Source organism: Podarcis filfolensis, assembly GCF_964270895.1.
Source record: "Podarcis filfolensis genome assembly, chromosome: 7".
Classification (NCBI taxonomy): domain Eukaryota; kingdom Metazoa; phylum Chordata; class Lepidosauria; order Squamata; family Lacertidae; genus Podarcis; species Podarcis filfolensis.
The window spans coordinates 59,354,180-59,372,887 of NC_139603.1; positions in this window are offsets into that span (position 1 = coordinate 59,354,180).

Below are 18,708 nucleotides of genomic sequence, written 5' to 3' on the forward strand. Positions count from 1 at the left end.
AAATTGAGAGAAAATATGTGGACAAGTAGAGTAACTGTTAGAGCTGGAATAGCAAAATGTTTCTTCCAGTAACCTGCTGATCTATTTAAATGGATAGCTGGTATATACAGTTTGATTTTTTTTAAAAAAAGGCCAGTCACCCCAACAGAAAAATGTGAATCAGCTGAAGAATAAACAAAGATAATGAATGTCAACATGTAATAATCAATGTTAAAAATGACAAAGCATATAAGCTGCAAGTGTTCAATAAAACAGAACAACATTGTGAATATCAAGCAGTGATAAAGAAAGCACACACACTTAGGATGCCAAAGGTCAATAAATATAGAAAATAGCTCCTAGGTGTTGCAGTTAAATCCCAATAGAAGGCTGTTCATTTGTCAATTTCAGATTGCTATATACAGATGATGATAAGAACTTGTGAAGGAAAGAAAGTGAGTGAATTTTGAGGCTAAAAACTTTGGCCCCAGGCAGGCTTAATGAGGAGTTATATTTGCTTCCTCCCTTATAGTTACAAGATTTGGGGATGCTCCCTTGGGCTTTTTTGCTCTCTCATGGCTACAAGTGATAGTCGTTGATCTTTTTAAAGCATATATTAACAACACCTGTATATGATTCTTTAGAAAATATATAATTTGTTGCCTTTGGACAATAATTTTGGTCATCAGTTAATGTAAATAGGAGATATATTAGGGCTGCCGTACGTCCAGATTTCCCCAGACATTACCAGGATTTAAAAAATAAATTTAAAAAAGTCCAACAACTGCTGTGACTGAAGGTGGCTTTTTTAAAAAAAAAAAGTCAGAACATCACAGTGAAAAAGGAATCAGCATCTGCTAAACTGCCTGCAACTGTTTAAAGACACATAAGTTTTATTTAATGTTTGTTGGTCACTTTAAAGCCAACTGGCCTCGAGCTTGGCTGAGTGAATTGTACAATCTCTTAAAAATGATCAATATTTCTGCAGAGTAGAAATATACCTCTAACAAGTTAAACGAGCAGCATTGTCCTGTCGGGAGATTCTGTGGACCACACTCCCTTTTCTAAAAACATTAAAAAAAAATCCCACATGATTTATGGTGTAACCAAGGACTCTTCATTTTCAGCACAGAAATTTGTTTATTGATGTTGGCTAAGTTGCCATCCAAACCAGTTAGATAGCACTGATGTAAAATGATTTCTGCAAAACTTCCCACTGGCCTGCTCTCTCAAGGATTTGGATAACTAAATCCTTTGTTTCTGTAATCCAATTAAGAGCCTGCATAGCAGCAAAGTTTGGGAAACAGCTAAAGTTGGGTGATCAAGAAAGTTAGTGGTCTGCAAGTGAGAAGGCAAAGAGGAAACTTTGGAAGTATGAAAGTTCGTAAAACTATCTCAAAACATACTCTGATTGCCATGTGTTTCATCACCCATGGAGATTTCTGTCTATTTCATAAAATTCCTGAACTTTTCAAAGTCCTTATTATTGCTGATATTTTACTGTTCTGGAGGGAGCGGTGGGAATTAAGGGCACAGGATATAAAAAAGTCATAAAGGACTCGGTGGCATCTCCAAGTTTTGTGGGTTCCTTGCTCAAGATTCCTCAAGTGGCCCCATCAGCTTGCCACTATCACCTTTGCCCATTTCCTTGTTGTCTCCCTTTGTGCCCAGCACTCATCATCAGTGCTCAGAATGAGAGAGCAAGGCAAACAGAGGCTCTTGTTGGATAAAGCAGGGTGAGGGAGCTCTGGGAATCACCAGACGGCTGACATATGGGCCTTAGAAGATGCCAACCCTTTTGATGGCTCCGAAATTACTGTATTCACAACTTCTAAAAGCTGTATCTGTTTTCCACTAGACCAGTTTTGTAATGCCCCAAATCCTGAAAATATAGTTTCAGGAGGCTGCTGAGGATATTCTGTTAGATACACACCACCCTCTCTATGGGATCATCAACACTTTCGCTTATCCTGTGCCTAGAATGTGGGAGATTGCACTCAAACATATCTATGCATGAGTGCTGGTTAGTGCATGAAGGGCGTAAGACCAGAAAGTTCTGTTCCTAGATTCTGCTAGGTCATGCCCCCTGTTCTCTGTGAGGTGAGGAAGTGAAGCTGCTGTTCCTCACACTCTCTCCATGCCATGTTATTGACCATGATGGACATGTCTGAACTTGCTCCAAGTTCACACAGCATGTTTTAAACTATATGCTGTATTTTGCAACCAAGAGTAATCTACCTGTGTTCTCCTTGCTGTTGCATGGAATAACGCATGAACCAGACCTTTGGATCTAGTAAGTAAAGTATTTTAAACTTACTTAACAATGTGTGGCCTGTTCATAGCTAGATGGGTACAGAGAGAAGGCAAGCATTTTAAGGCAGACTAAAAGGGATATACAAAAAAAATTAACAACCTATATTCTACAATATGCTGCTGGTGAACTCTGAGTGGGTTTATAACTCTGCTGGGGGTTGTCTCCCACTGGAGTGTTCAGAGCCCTACAAACTGTATCTAGACTCCCAGATTATTGTTTTGTTAATTACCCACACATATGTCAGATCTATTTTCCACATGCACACAGAAAGCATGGGTCCGAACGGTTTTCCATTTGACCCACACTTTCTAGGCATGAGTCCCAGCAGTTTCCCCCTTGCCCTACTGCTTTCCCTGGGAAAATTGGCTCTTTAGTGCTAAATCAGAGGAAACATCAATCTGGAGAAATCTCAGATTGCCGTTTGCTCCAATTGAGCGCTAAAGAGCAGTTTTCTCCAGGGAGAAAAGGGAAAAGCAGTGGGACAAGAGGAAGTCTGAATAAGCCCTATGACACTCTCTCTCTCTCTCTCTCTCTCTCTCTCTCTCTCTCACACACACACACACACACACACACTCATCCCCTACAGTTTACAGACATCCCTGAAGAGAGGCAATGACTGTTTAGCCAGTCTAAGTCTGTAGCGCATATATACCCTCTGTTCTTAGATCAAAAGACCAATCCTTATCACAAGACAGGTCCCTCCATATATCATCTCCCTGGAGAGCAACCTGCACAGTTAAGACATCAATGGGACTATTAATTGTGTACTTACAGTTGGGTAGATCTTTGCAAAAATCATCCCTAAATTGGGTATTTATAAAGAATCTGCAAAGCGGTGGTACTGTGTGTTCAAGCTGATCTTCCTTTGATGTACGCCACTGTGGTAATTACACACAAGATTAAAGGAAAATAGTGGAGACCACAGAGATTCAATCTCTTCCCACTAGCATAAGGGCTTAGGATGGGTCTTTTCACGGAAAACCTCTGATTCCTAGGAAGGAAAGTTTTCAGGTCTTATCTGTCTGTTCCAGTGTTTTAGTCATTTTTATCCTGCCTTTCAATTGGATATTTTCAAGGCACTGTACAAGACTGATACAACATCAATCCAAATAAATTACTAAAATGAAATAGAAAACTATAAAACAGCGGAGAAAATGGAACAGGAAGGGGTTCAAATAAAGCAAAACCATCATCAGTAATAGAACAGAACCTCTAAAAGCCATTGGCAGGTGCTTAAAACATAGCAGAGTACGCACACGGCAAACAACTCTGTGGAAAGAATTCCAAAAACTGGTGCCACCACCGAGAAGGCCCAGTCCCTGTTACCACACACTAAGCAAGAGAAAAGCCCCTACATTTGATCTCAGTTTAGACCTTAAGATGACCTTTAAAGTCCTATATGGAAACACACACAATCACGAATTGTACTGGAAATGGTAGATCCACAACTTCCTCCAAAGAATCCAGGGAACTTTAGTTTAAGAGGGCTGGATATCGTTTAAATGTATGGTGTGGATCTGTCCTTGGTTAGAAGTTAGCAAATTGGGCTAGTGAAGCTTATGGTACTGTATTTCTAACTTAATTATAATAATTATTTGTAAATCTGTATCTATACATATACATTAGTTTATGCAATTTTTATACAAATCTGCATATTTTGTCACCTTTTGGGGTGGGGCATTTCTTCTTTTTAAGTGCTCACCCTAGTCTCTTTACATATTGAACTGAAGAAGAAAGTTCTTGGCTGCTTTAAACAAAAATGTCACCAATCAGTAATGGGTAAACAAGGGTCCACATCCTCTTTGTATGTATTAGCAGAGCTTTTAGATGTTAGAAGACATCTGAAGGCAGCCCTGTTTAGGGAAGTTTTTAATGTTTGATGTTTTATCGTGTTTTTAATATTCTGTTGAGAGCCACCCAGAGTGGCTGGGACAACCCAGTCAGATGGGTGGCTAATTATTATTATTATTAGTAGTAGTAGTAGTATCATTAATATTGAAAAAGTCAGTTAGAGTTGGGCAAGGTCTAAACAATGTTTGTACTCATGCTACCAGACTCATCTTTGTCTAGTAACAAACTTGTACACGTGTGGGAGAGCCTAAGCATTAGAACATTTGGCCCTCTAGGTCAGGGTTTCCCAAACTTGGGTCTCCAGCTGTTTTTGGACTACAATTCCCATCATCCCTAGCTAGCAGAACAAGTGGTCAGAGATTATGGGAACTGCAGTCCAAAAACAGCAGGAGAAGCCTGCTCCAGGTGTTATTGACATAGCTCTGTTCCGCCCATTTTTCTCGTTTAGCCATTCACTATTTTAAAATTCTGTATAGAAAAATACATCTACAAATCTAAAACCAGACAGTAAAAAACCTTCAGATTTATTCAGTATCTGCAATATCATCAGCTGCATTCTGCCTTTTGAGGAACGGCTGTAGCTCAGTGGCAGAGCATCCCCAGCATCTCCAGGTATGAATGTGGGAGAACCACGTCTGAAATCCTAGAGAGTTGCTACCACTCATTGCAGTTAATACTGAACTGGATGAACCAATAGTCTGAGTCAGTAAGGCAGCTTCCTTTGAAATTACATTCTCTGGACTTGGCTAACGCCATTAAAAACGGGGCAATTTTGCTTTTATTTTAGCAAAAAGCAAACAAATCTTTCTTCTGAACGACAGCCCATTATTTACAGACCAGGGATTTGAGTTGACTTATCCATCCTGCACCAGCCCTCCCCAACCTGATGATTTCCAGAACTTGAATCCAATTAAGTAATGTTCTGAAAAGACCCACTGAAAGCAATGGATGGGATAACTAAAGTCTATTAATTTCAATGGGTCTGTGTTTGACTCGGCTGGATTCAACATCAAATGTTTTGAAACTAAAACTCCGATCATCCCTCGCAGAAGCTCATGGGAGTTGGAGTTCCACAACATCTGGAAGGCACCAGGTTAGGGGAGGCTGCTCTGCACTATGTAAGCTGTAAAGAATGGCATGAACAGAAGATTCCGTTCAAGAAAATTTTTCACTCTTTAACTGTGAAGCAGGTGGCTGCATAAGTGCAAAATCTCTCAAGAACTGGCCTAGTAAGAATTGTTCCACAATAATCAACTTCAGTGATTTACAAGGGCCTGAACTTCCAGATTAGGCCCTGCCATTTTTCAGCTCTTGACTTCATCATTACTGACTTGAATCTGACATCATCATCACAAGGCATGGTTGGGATCAACTTAAAGTTAAAACATGTGGTGGAAATCAAGTGAGAAAGAAAAGCAACCTGACACATTTTTCTATATCTATTTATCATTTCGATAACATGCCAGCGACCCAAGTTTTAGACTGAGTTTGTACAAAGCCACCATTTTGTGTACCTACACATTTATGTAGTCAAATTTCTGGTCACAAAATGTAGTTATTTGTTACTCATCAATATGAGGAGTGATCTGAGACAGGTTTAGGAGCAGACAATACAGGCAACCTAACTGAGCAACACTTGCCAAATTTTCACGGGAAAATTTCTAGCTTCAGTGCCCATTCAACAAATGGCGAGAGTGTGTGAGAGAGAGTGATGAATTTACACACAGACATCTTATCACATCTCATAGAACTGGGATAAATCATGCATGCAAATTGGGCATCAAAGTCATGGAAATGGGCTACAACAGCCATTTAAAAAAATTCAAGGTATTCAAAAGTTGGACAAATGGAAGGAGTACCATTTGGTCTAGGGCTGGCACCAAAGTAAATGGTAAGTCTTCATTTACAAAGTAAAAGAGGAGAAGGGCATCCCATTGGCATGAAGGTTAGATCCTGGCCCCTGGTGACAGACACTATTAAGAGGAAAGCCTGATCCAATTCTATCTGTAATAGTTCCATTCAAAGTTGTGTTTCTTGATCACACTAAACTACAGATGAATGATAAGTAATGGGGCTTGCAGATTTGCAGCTTGTTCTCTGTGGTAATTACTGTCCCAAGAAACAGGCCAGGCTCCATCTCAGTACATTTCTTAAAAGCTCTATTTGGTTTTTCCAATATTCAGCAATACAGCAAATAGAATATAAAACAACACTAGCTGTTTTATAGCCACACACACATCTAAAGGGTTTATATAACTATATAGAGAAAAGCTAAACTGTGAACGAGAGACAGTGACTAGCCCCAAATCACTCAGGGACTTTAATGGCTAAGTGGGAATTTGAACCCAGGCCCTAGTCTAATGCTGTACCCACTGCACCTCACTGGCTCACTGATACAAAGACATTACCTGAGGAAAGACAAATGGAGGGAGGGAGAAGATAGAAATTTTCAGTTTTGCTTATTTCCCTTTAAGCACTGTACGGTTTGAGAGTGTACATTCAAAAGAGTTTTCATTTCTGTCAGATTAATTCCTGCTCTGATTTTTGCGGCTCTTGATTATCTTATTCAGGCCTGAAGCCATATTTAAATGTGTGTGGTGGGTAATGGTTATTTATATTTCATGAACAGAAATGGCAATGGCACCTGATCAAGCTTTTCCTATAAAACAGGAAACCACCGGCAGCATAGGAAGAACAGACTGCTTGAAGCTACACCGCAGTGAAGACTGCAAAAGCTAATCTATAAGAGAATACACAAAAGGCCATTAATTATGAAAATGTACCAATATAAGATGATTTAGCCTCCAAATCCACACAGCCGCAGCTTTACAAGAAATCTGAGGAGGAATTCAATCTGCTTGACAGGATTATGGTAAGAAGAATGCTATTTGATTGGCTTGCCAGTGATTCAGAAGAGAAAATCCAGTACACAATCTTTTGGCAGCACAATCCGAGTGGACCTTGACCTCTGATTAAGTGGTGACTATTTCTTCCAACTGCAGCGTATGTGGGAGTTTGTGGGCAGTATGCTGAGTGAGAGAGAAAGCACCTCAGCTGGGCTTTTCCTTTCGCATGACAGAAAATGAGGCAAAAGCATGAATGAGAAGTAGAGCAACAGTACTGGAATTCCCCACCCCCACCCCACACACACCTCACTCCCACTAGACAGTCTGGTATTTTATTAAGTCATCTTTCAATTTCTTTGTTATCTCCGTTACGCAGTGACAAATATTCCTCAATATCTCAAGAATATTGCTAAGCGCAGGGGCGTCATTGGCGGAGGCTGTGGCTCTTTGCATTGCGACAGGATGGCAAAATTGAGAGAAGCCCCACAGACAAATAAATTTATCTCCAGTGAACACTCCAAACAGGAATGTGAAACGGAAAAGCCATTTATAGAACTGAATAAAGATACTGTGCACATCTCACTTTCTGCCAATCGCTCTGGGGACTTCCCCAGATTTCCCTCAGAGAGGAAATGTTTCACAAACCTTGGCAAGGGAGTTCTTTAATTATGGGAAGAGAGGGAGAGGGCTAAAGAAATGTGTTATTTGCGATTTTAACAAATGGAATGACCAATGGCTATATTCCAGGTTTCATGTCCATTTTGCTACTATTACTTTTTCTGATATGCAGATATGTTATAACTGTATAGAGAGAAAATACACTTGTAAAGCCTTTCACACATTACGTTTCCCCAGTGCAGGCCTTCAATCAGAAAAAGTAAATATGTGAAGCAGTTTTCGTATCTTACTTTTTCACTTATTTATTTATATTATTTATACCTCCATCAATTTCTTCCATTCTGGGCCCCACAGTGGTGTAGATGAGCTTTCCAAGCAACTTCTTATCCATATACTATCCAAATCCAGGCCAGCTTTGTTTCAAGTAAGGTGTCTTCAGACCATGCTATGTGACTTTTCCCAATATATATATTTACACCCATGTTAGGGGAAAGTAAAGTGTGAATGGCCTTAGAAGTGATATCCAACAACAAAGAGTCCTGCTGAGGTTTCAGTTTGATTATATATGTGCAAACAGATCATTCAAATGACCAACATTTGAGCCACAAAGAGCTATTACAGTCTAGGAAGGTCACCTAGGCCTGCCTTCCTGCCATGTGGTGTTGAAAATGAAAAACAGGATTCAAAGGTTCAGTCCCATAGATGAAGAAATTGACACACCATGAAGTTCAGTGTTTTCACTGTGCTAGAATTAATTGGATCATCCTTGCAGGCAGAGACTCCTTCAATGAATACAAAGTAGCTAAAATAACAAGGTCTTTGGACCTTACTGTGAGCAATGATTGTATTGACTTAAGCAACTGTGAAGTATCTGAATGATTATGCATAACAGAGTTCTGTTTGCCACATACTAGTTACCATAAATGTGATGTTACATTGTCATTGGCTCACAGTTCTTGGCCTTTGTAGTCTTACTTTGGGGATTTGCAGAATTGTCTATAAAGCTCAGTCCAGCTGCAACAGCAAAGGCAATTCTTATTTTATAGGCTAATAAATATATTTAACAGGTCTCGTTATGTTTTTAACATAATATATGACATGAAAACCTTTGATTTGCCTTCTCTTTGTAAGATATAAAATGGAAGCATGAGGATAACTCCCAGCACTGGATTTATGCCTGAATCAGGGACATTTATGGGAGAAAAACTCTTGTGGTTTTTATTCCAGTTTTTCAGATGGCCACTGGGGCCAGGAAGTGATTACTTCCACTTGGTCTCTATCTCTTCTTTTTTCTTTATCACTAAGAACTAAAGAAACTAGGGTGCCATTTCAGTTTTGAGTAAGGATGTTGTTTCATTAAAGGAAAACAGAATTGTTAGCAAGGTTTAAAGGCCCATTCTTCGGTATATTCAACATGAAGCTCTTTAAAAAGAGTCAAAGGATCACTAGTTGCAATAAATTTAGACACATCACAGAACCTGCAGAAATGTTATAAAATGCAAGTCAAAGAAAAGCAAATGGGTTTATGCATTGGTCTATTAAATAAAACTAGTCACAAACTATGTAGGACATGTTTGCTCTGAAGAATAATCAGATGTTCTCCATTGGCCCTGATGGCCCTGTTGATGATTTTCCACCCGAGAAAATCATCCATACACATAGCATGCGCTGTCGAAGCACACCCCTTAGAATCACAGAGTTGGAAAGAACCTTGAAGGTCATCTAGCCCAACCCCCTGCAATGCAGTAATCTCAACTAAAGCACCCATGACAGTTGGCCATCCAACCTCTGCTTAAAAACCTCCAAGGAAGGAGGGTCCACAGCCCGGGCTGTCTTACCCATAGGCGCTAGGGGTGCAGGGCACCCGGGCGCCGGGCTCTCAGGGGCGCCAGGCTGAGAGTCAGGGGTCTGAGAGTTGAGTCCAGGGAAGAGCCCTCTGGTTGGTCAGAGTGCTGCGACGGGCTCTTCTGCGGGTGGCTCTGCGCTGTGAATTCGGGGGTGACTGAGCCAGTGAGACGCTGAGGCGGGTGGCCGGCTCCGCCCTCCTGCGCACCTGGGACCGGGCAACCTGGGGGGGGGGGCGTTGGGTGGATCTTTGCACCCCGGCACTGCATATGCTTAAGTCAGCCCTGTCCTGTTGAACAGCTGTCAGAAAGTTATTCCTAATGTTTAGTTGGAATCTCCTCTCAGGTAACTTGAAACCATTGGTTCAGGTCCTACCCTCCAGAGCAGGAGAAAACAAGCTTGCTCCATCTGCCATGTGACAGCCCTTGAGATATTCTTCGCCTTCCCAGGCTAAGCATACACAATTCCTTCAACTGTTCCTCAAAAACCTTGGTTTCCCGACCCTTGACCATCTTGGCTGCCCTTCACTGCACACATTCCAGCTTGTCAATATCCTTCTTAAATTGTGGCACCCAGAACTGGACGCAGTATTCCAGGTGTGGTCTTATTGGTGAAGACTTTAAATGCTACATGTGACCCACACTCTGGGGAGAAATCGATGGTGCTTAAAAACTCTTTTGGATCCCAAACCAGTGTTTTCCTTATTACATTTTTTTTTGCAGTTTTTCTGCTTAAACAGGTGAAGTACTGAACAATGTTCTAGTCCCCTGTAATAACATTTATAATACATCATCAACTCAAATAAAAAAACCCAATAGTATAGGCTATTATTTAGGAATACAATTGTATAGAGTTTTAAAAACATCATGGAGTGACTGACTTCCGTATGAGGAAAGAATGCAGCATTTAAGGCTTTTTAGTTTAGAAAAGAGGCAAGTGAGAAGTGACACAATAAAAGGTTATAAAACTATACATGTTGTTGTTGTTGTTGTTTAGTTGTTTAGTCGTGTCCGACTCTTCGTGACCCCATGGACCAGAGCACGCCAGGCACTCCTGTCTTCCACTGCCTCCTGCAGTTTGGTCAGACTCATGCTGGTAGCTTCGAGAACACTGTCCAACCATCTCATCTTCTGTCGTCCCCTTCTCCTTGTGCCCTCCATCTTTCCCAACATCAGGGTCTTTTCCAGGGAGTCTTCTCTTCTCATGAGGTGGCCAAAGTATTGGAGCCTCAGCTTCATGATCTGTCCTTCCAGTGAGCACTCAGGGCTGATTTCCTTCAGAATGGAGAGGTTTGATCTTAGGCCAACTCAGCTGGCAGTAGCCCCGCTGGTAAATGGAGTTTGGATCTAGCATACGTTATGCTAGCTTACCTTGAGCCAGTGTAAAGTATGCTGGCCTCCTGTACTTGCTCACTTAGTAAGGTCCATTAATTTCAATGGGTTTTTTTCCAGAGTAAAACTTAGCTAAGTCACCCACAGAAATCAATGGACATGGCTCACTTAGGTTCATTAATTCCAATGGGTCTACTCTGATCATAACCTAGTTGGATACAACCCAGTATTATTCGCAAATTGGCATGTCTGCCGAGAAAAGGTCAACAATCCAGTGTCCATGGAATATTTCCCTCTCCAAAATATTTATCTATGCAGTAATTAAATTGTATTCTTTAGCAGTGATGCTCTGCCATGGCCTGACCTTCCTGGTTAACTTTCCTACTGTTTCCCAGTAGCTCAGTATTAGGTCACATAACCACAAATAAGATAACCCTATCAGTTTCCCAAAAATCCTTCGCTAAGGAGTGCAGCCTAAAACTACCAAAGTAGTCTGATTATAAAGGACTAATAATCTATGTGGCTTTGTGATGGATTGTTAAACTCATTTTTAAGAATATTGGTTTCTGCAATTTAAAATTTTAAGTAGGAAGAAAGGCAACAGGAAGCATCTTTGCTGTCCGAGTAAAGAGAAGCCAGATGTCATTTGTTTGTTGACTGGAATATGGGAACTTGGACCACAGAGCATGACGCTGAAATCTCCATAAGAAAAACAAATACCATGATTGAGAATAATTTGGTTGCCGTTACTGTAAATGTTTTCTTTGGGGTGAGGAGCAGAAAGAGAAAGTGGCCCACAGAAGGCAGATTCAGAAGAAAGGATACATTGGACAGACACAAAAATGGTATAAATTAATACTTCTTGAGTTTATTCCCTATTTATTCCCACTCACAATGCTATTGACACTGCTACTCTTTGTAGTTGTCTGTCTGCCTCTCAAATACACACCAATCACACGCACCCCCTCAGTTTTTCCATTCTGAGCATGCTGCCTTCTCTCTTGTCTGCATGCCTCCCCATCTGGTTGAATGGAGCTATAGACAGTTAAAAGACAACACCACAAAACTTCTGAAGAGTTGGGATGTCCATAGACATTCCATAACACCTCAGCAGCTGTGCTGATTAGGAAGGTCTCCGTCCAAGAGTGAGAACTTCTGAAGCCTGCTGGTCACACACCAATTGAACACGCTCAAAATGGTCACTGCCTGTACTTCATTTTGTCAGTCTTGAATCCCCCCTCCCCCCCGGTAACGCAAATTCTGAAATTATGAGTTTTTGGTCCGGAAAAGCTATCTCACAGAGGACTGCTGGTGTGTGGGTGTGTGTTTGTGTGTGAAATGGGAGAGGGTCTTTATGCTGCCCTGAGTTCCTTGGATCAAGAGTGGCATTAAATTAAATAATAACCCCAAAGTAATGGAAGCTTTGAAGTGCGTAAGCTAAATCTTGCTTCATGTTTGCATTTATAAAATTTTCCAATCTGAGGTATAAATTGACAAAACTATTATTATTATTATTGCAAATAAAGCTTCTATGCTTTAGGCTGCATTCCTCCCCATAGAACTCAATGGGACATTCTCAATAGAGTGAATTCTCAGCACTGTAAACAAACTTCAGGACCTCAAAAATACCTGGGGTTTGGGATCATAGTGCCTGTGCTTGCCATCTGTTAAAAAAATAAATTAGTAGTTGAAAGGAACTGCTCTCAGATTGTAATTATAGAGAAGGAATGGATTAATTTTGACCAGACCATGTCTGGGATGTCCAGGTGAATTAATGAAGGAGCATGCAGCTATGCATTTAAAGACAGCAGAGGCTTTTAAATTCAAAAAGGTTCTCACTAGCTAATAAAGGGCAAACTGTAGGATGTTTGAGAAGAGAGAAGGTATAAAATTTTGATCCAGATAATGGTAGAAATATTGTATCATTTTATTTATTTATTTTTTACTGAGGAGAAAAGTTGGACGAATGAAAAATGTTTGTAGATATACCTCAGTTGTTGGCATCACAGAGGTTTTTGAAAGACTGTTTACACGAGAGGGTGTGGACCTGAGACAGAGAAACAAAGAAATAATTTTACTGTGAAAGAATGTGCATGAACAAATGTATCTTGAAAACCTTATCTCTGGAGAATCTGAACTGAAGACTCAGATACGCTTTCCATGGAAAAGACACTCATTTTTTGGCTATCTCAATGCTTTCACTACTTGAAAATGTTTTATTACAACTTATCAGGCTGAATTCACCAAATTACTGAAAGCCAGGCAATATTAAATTCCAAAGTCATTAGTTTAGAACTAGTGAAGAAAGGAACAGCACGGAAGTGTCGATTTGCACTGATGTGTCAGCTACTGAGTTCACAAGAAATACATGAGGAAGGAGGAATATCGGTGCTTTTTCTACAGTGATATGCAAAACAGGTCTAGATGTCAACAGCATCACCTCTTGCTTGAGTAGCACTGCCAGGAATGGTCTGGAGCTGTTCCTTCAGGTGTTCTTTTGATTTAGGAAATGGAGCATGAATACAAGTTTCAGTGTTCATACTTTAACTATCAATTTCCTACTGTATTATTTTGGGAAGAAGCAGGTGGGCATTCATACCCATGGATTGAGATGGATGAAAACATGACGTCTATTTTACATAGAAAACAAAATTTATGACCACTATATAGTTTCATGCATCTTAAGAAAGACCTAGGCCTGGGGACTTGGCTACCAGATTCACTGTACTTTTCTTATGATCCTGTAATCCATGAGGCAAACGTAGGCATGAAATGGTATGTATCTTGCCTCATAGTGACATCTTCATGCCAGACAGAATTATGCATGATAGAGCCTTTTGTGAAACAGAAATAGGATAGGGACTAGTCTTGAAGCAAGAGTCTTCATAATTGTATTATTCTACCGAATGAATGAATGAAACTTTATTTGCATCAGCCATAGCAACAAAATAACATTGTGATGTACACAGAACAAAATAAAAAGTCGATTATATAAAACACAGTTTAGGGTCCTGAATCAGCAATCAAATAGTGGACCTTATTCTGATTGCCCCAGCTAGAAACCTTGCAACCTTTGCAGTCCAAATATTTGAGATGATACCCATCTCCAATATTTTAGCATTAATACATGCAAAAATGGCTTGGTGTTATGGCTGCAGATGACATACCCCACACCCCTACATGGTATCCAAAAGCCTTGAGGACCCTCCACAATAGACCTAGGTGTAGAGATGAGATTGCAGGAAAGGAGGGAGACTTGCTGAAAACTGCTTCCCTCCCCATTCTGCTTATTATTGGATAGGACCCTAGCGTTGTAGGCATCTCTTGGCCACTGACACTATGAGCCATCATTGTCATTGCTTCATAATGGCAAGAGTGTTTTATTTTGTGTGTGTGCTGCTGGGCCAGCTAAAGAGGTTTAAACACATTGTGGACAACTGTGTGCCACAGATAACTGGTGAAATTATCAGGCAAGACACCATTAAATGGTAATACTGCCTGATAACATGGTGCAATTTCTTTGGCTGCCTTGAGCCCTTGTGATTACATCTTTAACACATCAATAACTTAGCCTCTGGTTAGCGGGGCTTGCTGAAGCATGGCTAATCATCAGATGAAAGTGTCTTTGTGGGGATTAGCTTTAATGAAAAGAAAAAGGGATAGTTATTTTGGTAGGTTGAAATCTTTCATAAATCAAAGCAAATACTGACAAAGCAGGTTCATACAGTAAGAATGAGGCTATTGTGGGCGAAATTAAGGGAACAGCTACTTTTATATAAATCACAGGCTAGTGTAGCATTTGTAGGAGAGTCCATGGGAACAAGATCATTTAACTTCAGGTGTAAGGAAAGTGGAGTTTGGCCACTATTAAAACATCCCTTTACCAAAACAAAAAGAACACGAGGAAACAAAAAGAAACCCAACAGATGGATGGGGCTCGATTATTAGTTTTTCTTTTTTAAACAAATGGCTCTGGGAATTTCTAACAGGATTCTGCAACATAGCCTTACAGATAGTGTTTGCTTCAGCTGCTGTTGGCCATGCTGCTGAAGGGGTATCTCTCAGTGGCAGAAGGACTGTTCTAGTTAAGTTTGCTATAATACAGATAATGCAGAGCAATCCGTTTCAGTGGCCCAAAGTACCATGCCCCATCCAGAATGAGGATAAACATCACTCCCGTATCTAATTGTGGGAAAATATTATTTTTTTAGCTCTCAACCTGCAACTGACTATTTTTCTCTGTTACTTTTTATACATCATAATAATAGCAATATTGCCAACACGTCAGTCATGGAAAATGTTATTTGTGCCTTTGGCCCACATACTTTGCCTCATTTAACTTCTTAATATTTGCCACTCAGTGTGTTGAACTACTGAGGTATCACAATACTGATACTACTATAATTTGTTGTTGCTGTTTTGACCATCATGGTCACAGACTTACACCATTAGAAATAGTCACATAAGTCTTTGAATATCTTGCTTCTCTCTCTAAAAGCTACCTCCCACAAGCATCATGTTGAGCTTGTATGGCAGGCCTTTGAAAAATTAGAACCCAACCACCAATTGCACTGTGATGCTGTTAAAACAGAGAAACTTATACAATGTTTCTGCATCTTTAAGGAAGGCTAGACTATTTACAACCCACTGAGGTGGTTTCACCTGGCTCAGACCTTTGTCATGGTAGAACAGGGGTCAGCGAACTTTTCCAGTAGGGGGCCGGTCTACTGTCCCTCAGACCTTGTGGGGGGCCGGACTATATTTTGAAGGGGAAAAAATGAACGAATTCCTATGCCCCACAAATAACCCAGAGATGCATTTTAAATAAAAGCACACATTCTACTCATGTAAAAACACGCTGATTCCCAGACTGTCCGCAGGCCGGATTTAGAAGGCGATTGGGCCAAATCTGGCCCCTGGGCCTTACGTTTGCCTACCCATGTGCTAGAAGGATGAAAAACAGAAACAAAAATAGTGGAACAAATTAACTTTTCTGTCTCTTCTTCTCAACAGTGCCCCTGAATCATTGGAAACGTCCACACAATTCACTGGAAAGATGACTGAAAGCTACAGGGAAAAGGAATTACCCAGATGGCATGTGGATGTGGGCGTATGGGGGGCATGAAAGATTAATTCTAGAGAAACAAGCAGATTTAAACAGATGGCAAACGAAGGCTCTTTATTAAGGAAAGTGCAATATTGACATAATGAAACTGCATATTAATCTCTTTGCCTCCCTTAACATCAGCATCACTTAGGTTACCAACACACTGCCAGTTATAGATTGCCAGTTGGCATTTCTCCATTCTCCCCAAACCCACAACCTGTGTACAAAGCACACATAGCTATGACAAGGATCATATATCGCTCTTCTAGCATTTGCCATAGATGCAAGAATGTGGGGGAGCCTATTGAAGGCTTTGAAAGATCCATTCTGCTACAACCATGGATAATAACACTGGGCAACAATTTTTTACTTTTTGAACGTTGTCTAGATTTCTACAACTGATTTAGGGTATTTTTGCACTGCTGAATCAGGAAATGGCATCCGTTTCTCTCCATCAGGTCAGGTTTTTGTGCTGTGTTGATTTGAAAAAAATCAGATCTTGTGACAAAATCGATTACATTTTTGTGGCATTATCAGCTGATTTTTGTCAACAAATATCATCCTAAATATGTTTTTAAGAGAAAAAAATATTTTTCCAACAACATATATTGATTACCTGATAGACACAACGATTACTGTATACTGAATGGTGGGCATCGATAAAGGTAAGTACACGTAAATTGCATGTTGCTTCACCATTTTTCAAACTTCAGGGCTTGAACTTCCGTTTCTTGGAACTCCTGGAATGCTCAGCGGCAGGGAGGTCTCTCTTCAGAGTCCAACAGTAGTCAGCCATCATGACTGCGTCCCAGCGACCCTGATACCTGGTCTCCATCTCTTTCATGTCCTGATGGAATCTCTCCCCCTGCTCGTCACTCATTGAACCCAGGTTCTCAGGAAACCGGTCCATATGTGAAAATAGGTAGTGCATCTTGACGCTCATGTTGCAGCCCAGGTTTCTGAAAGCAGTCAGCATGTTGTTGACAAGTTCTGTGTAGTTTCTGGCCTTATTGTTGCCAAAAAAGTTCTTCACTACCAGAACAAATGCCTTCCACGCTTCCAGTTCCACTTCGTTCATTGAGTTTCCAAACTCTGGACCTCTGATGAGCTGACGGATCTGAGGACCGTCAAAGATGCCAGCTTTCAACTTCTCCATGGTCAATCCTGGAAAAGCCTGGCACAAGTAAGTGAAGCAGTCACCATCCTTGTCCAGAGCCTTGGTGAACTGCTTAATTAAGCCAAGCTTGATGTGCAGTGGTGGGAAGAGTATTCTGTCTCTGTCCACCAGAGGGTCATTGATGACGTTCCTTTCTTTGCAAGGCACCAATTCCTCCCGCACAGGCCAGTCCGTCTTCGTGTAATGCTGAGCACGGTCCCTACTATCCCACATGCACAGAAAACATGGGTACTTGGTGAAGCCAGACTGTTGTCCCAACAAAAAGTTCACCATCTTCAGGTCAACACAAATAAACCACTTATGCTGATCATAACCAATTTTCTCCAGCACATACTTCACCGCTTCATAGTTCTCCTTCAGTGTACTTGAGTGAGCCAGGGGTATAGAGGCAAACTGGTTGTCGTTGTGTAGCAGAACACATTTCAGTGATCGCTTGCTGCTGTCAATGAACAGTCTCCAATCTTTGGGCTCGTACTGTGGCACTCCAAGCTTGAGCAGAAGCTGTGCAATATCTGCACAGTACACCAAGTCCTTCTCTTCCGAGAAAAAACGGAGGTACTCTTGATGCCTGTTGCGGAAGAAGCTGATGCGAGCACTGTCATAGAGGAGGTTTTTTCCCTTCAATCTGGATGCCAACAGTTCGGCAGAGTCCTTTGACAAGCTGAGGTCGCGAACTAGATCATTCAACTCCTTTTGGGAAAGTGGATGTGGAGCATCATCTTCAAGAACCACTTCTTCTTCTTCATGTCCTTCAACAACTGATCCCTTTTCGACATAATCACCCAGAACTATCGGACCTGAATACTTCTTGTCATTAAAATAATCATTTCCAATCAAAACAATTATTCAACATGGCATTTTACCCCCACCAACTTCTTCTAAAATGCTCCACACAAGCGTACATGTGAACAAAAACGTAAAAAACCGACATGTGGCCATAGCTCAAAAACTTGACCTGATTGAGCAAAACCAATGTGATTTTTGGATTCAGCGCATCAGACTCGTCCTAAATCAACTGAAAAAACGCAGACAACAAATTTGTTGTTGACCAGTGTAATCTATTCAGATTTATTTCACACACACTCTTCATAGGAGAAGAGTCATTAACTATATATTGACTCCAAGATCATTTGCTGTACTGTGATCACTATATAACAGGTGTGGGGAAGCTTTGTCCCCCCCCCATGTTGCTGAACTGCAACTCCCATCAGTCCCAGCAAGCATGACCAGTGGCTAGGGATGATGGGAGCTGTAGTTCACTATCATATGGAGGCCTTCACACCTGCTACATAGGCCCTCCTTCATTTCTTTTACTACCATACCAAGGTTCATGAACTAAAGCCAAAATAGTAGCTTGGGAAGGGGCAGAGTCTGATGCAAATCGGTAGCTCAGGAGACAGAGCCATCCTCCATTAATCTATCTAATTTTCTTTTCAAGCCATCCATGTTGGTGGTCATCACCACAGATTTTGGGAGAGAATTCCATGTGCTGCTTGCTATGTCTCCCACCATTCAGCTTCACTGAATGACTCCAAGTTCCAGTATTATATGAGCGAGTGGAAAACTCTATCCGTGTTCTCAATATGGTACATAACCTCTATCGTGTCCCACCTACTTCAGTTTTTTCTTAAGCTAAATCT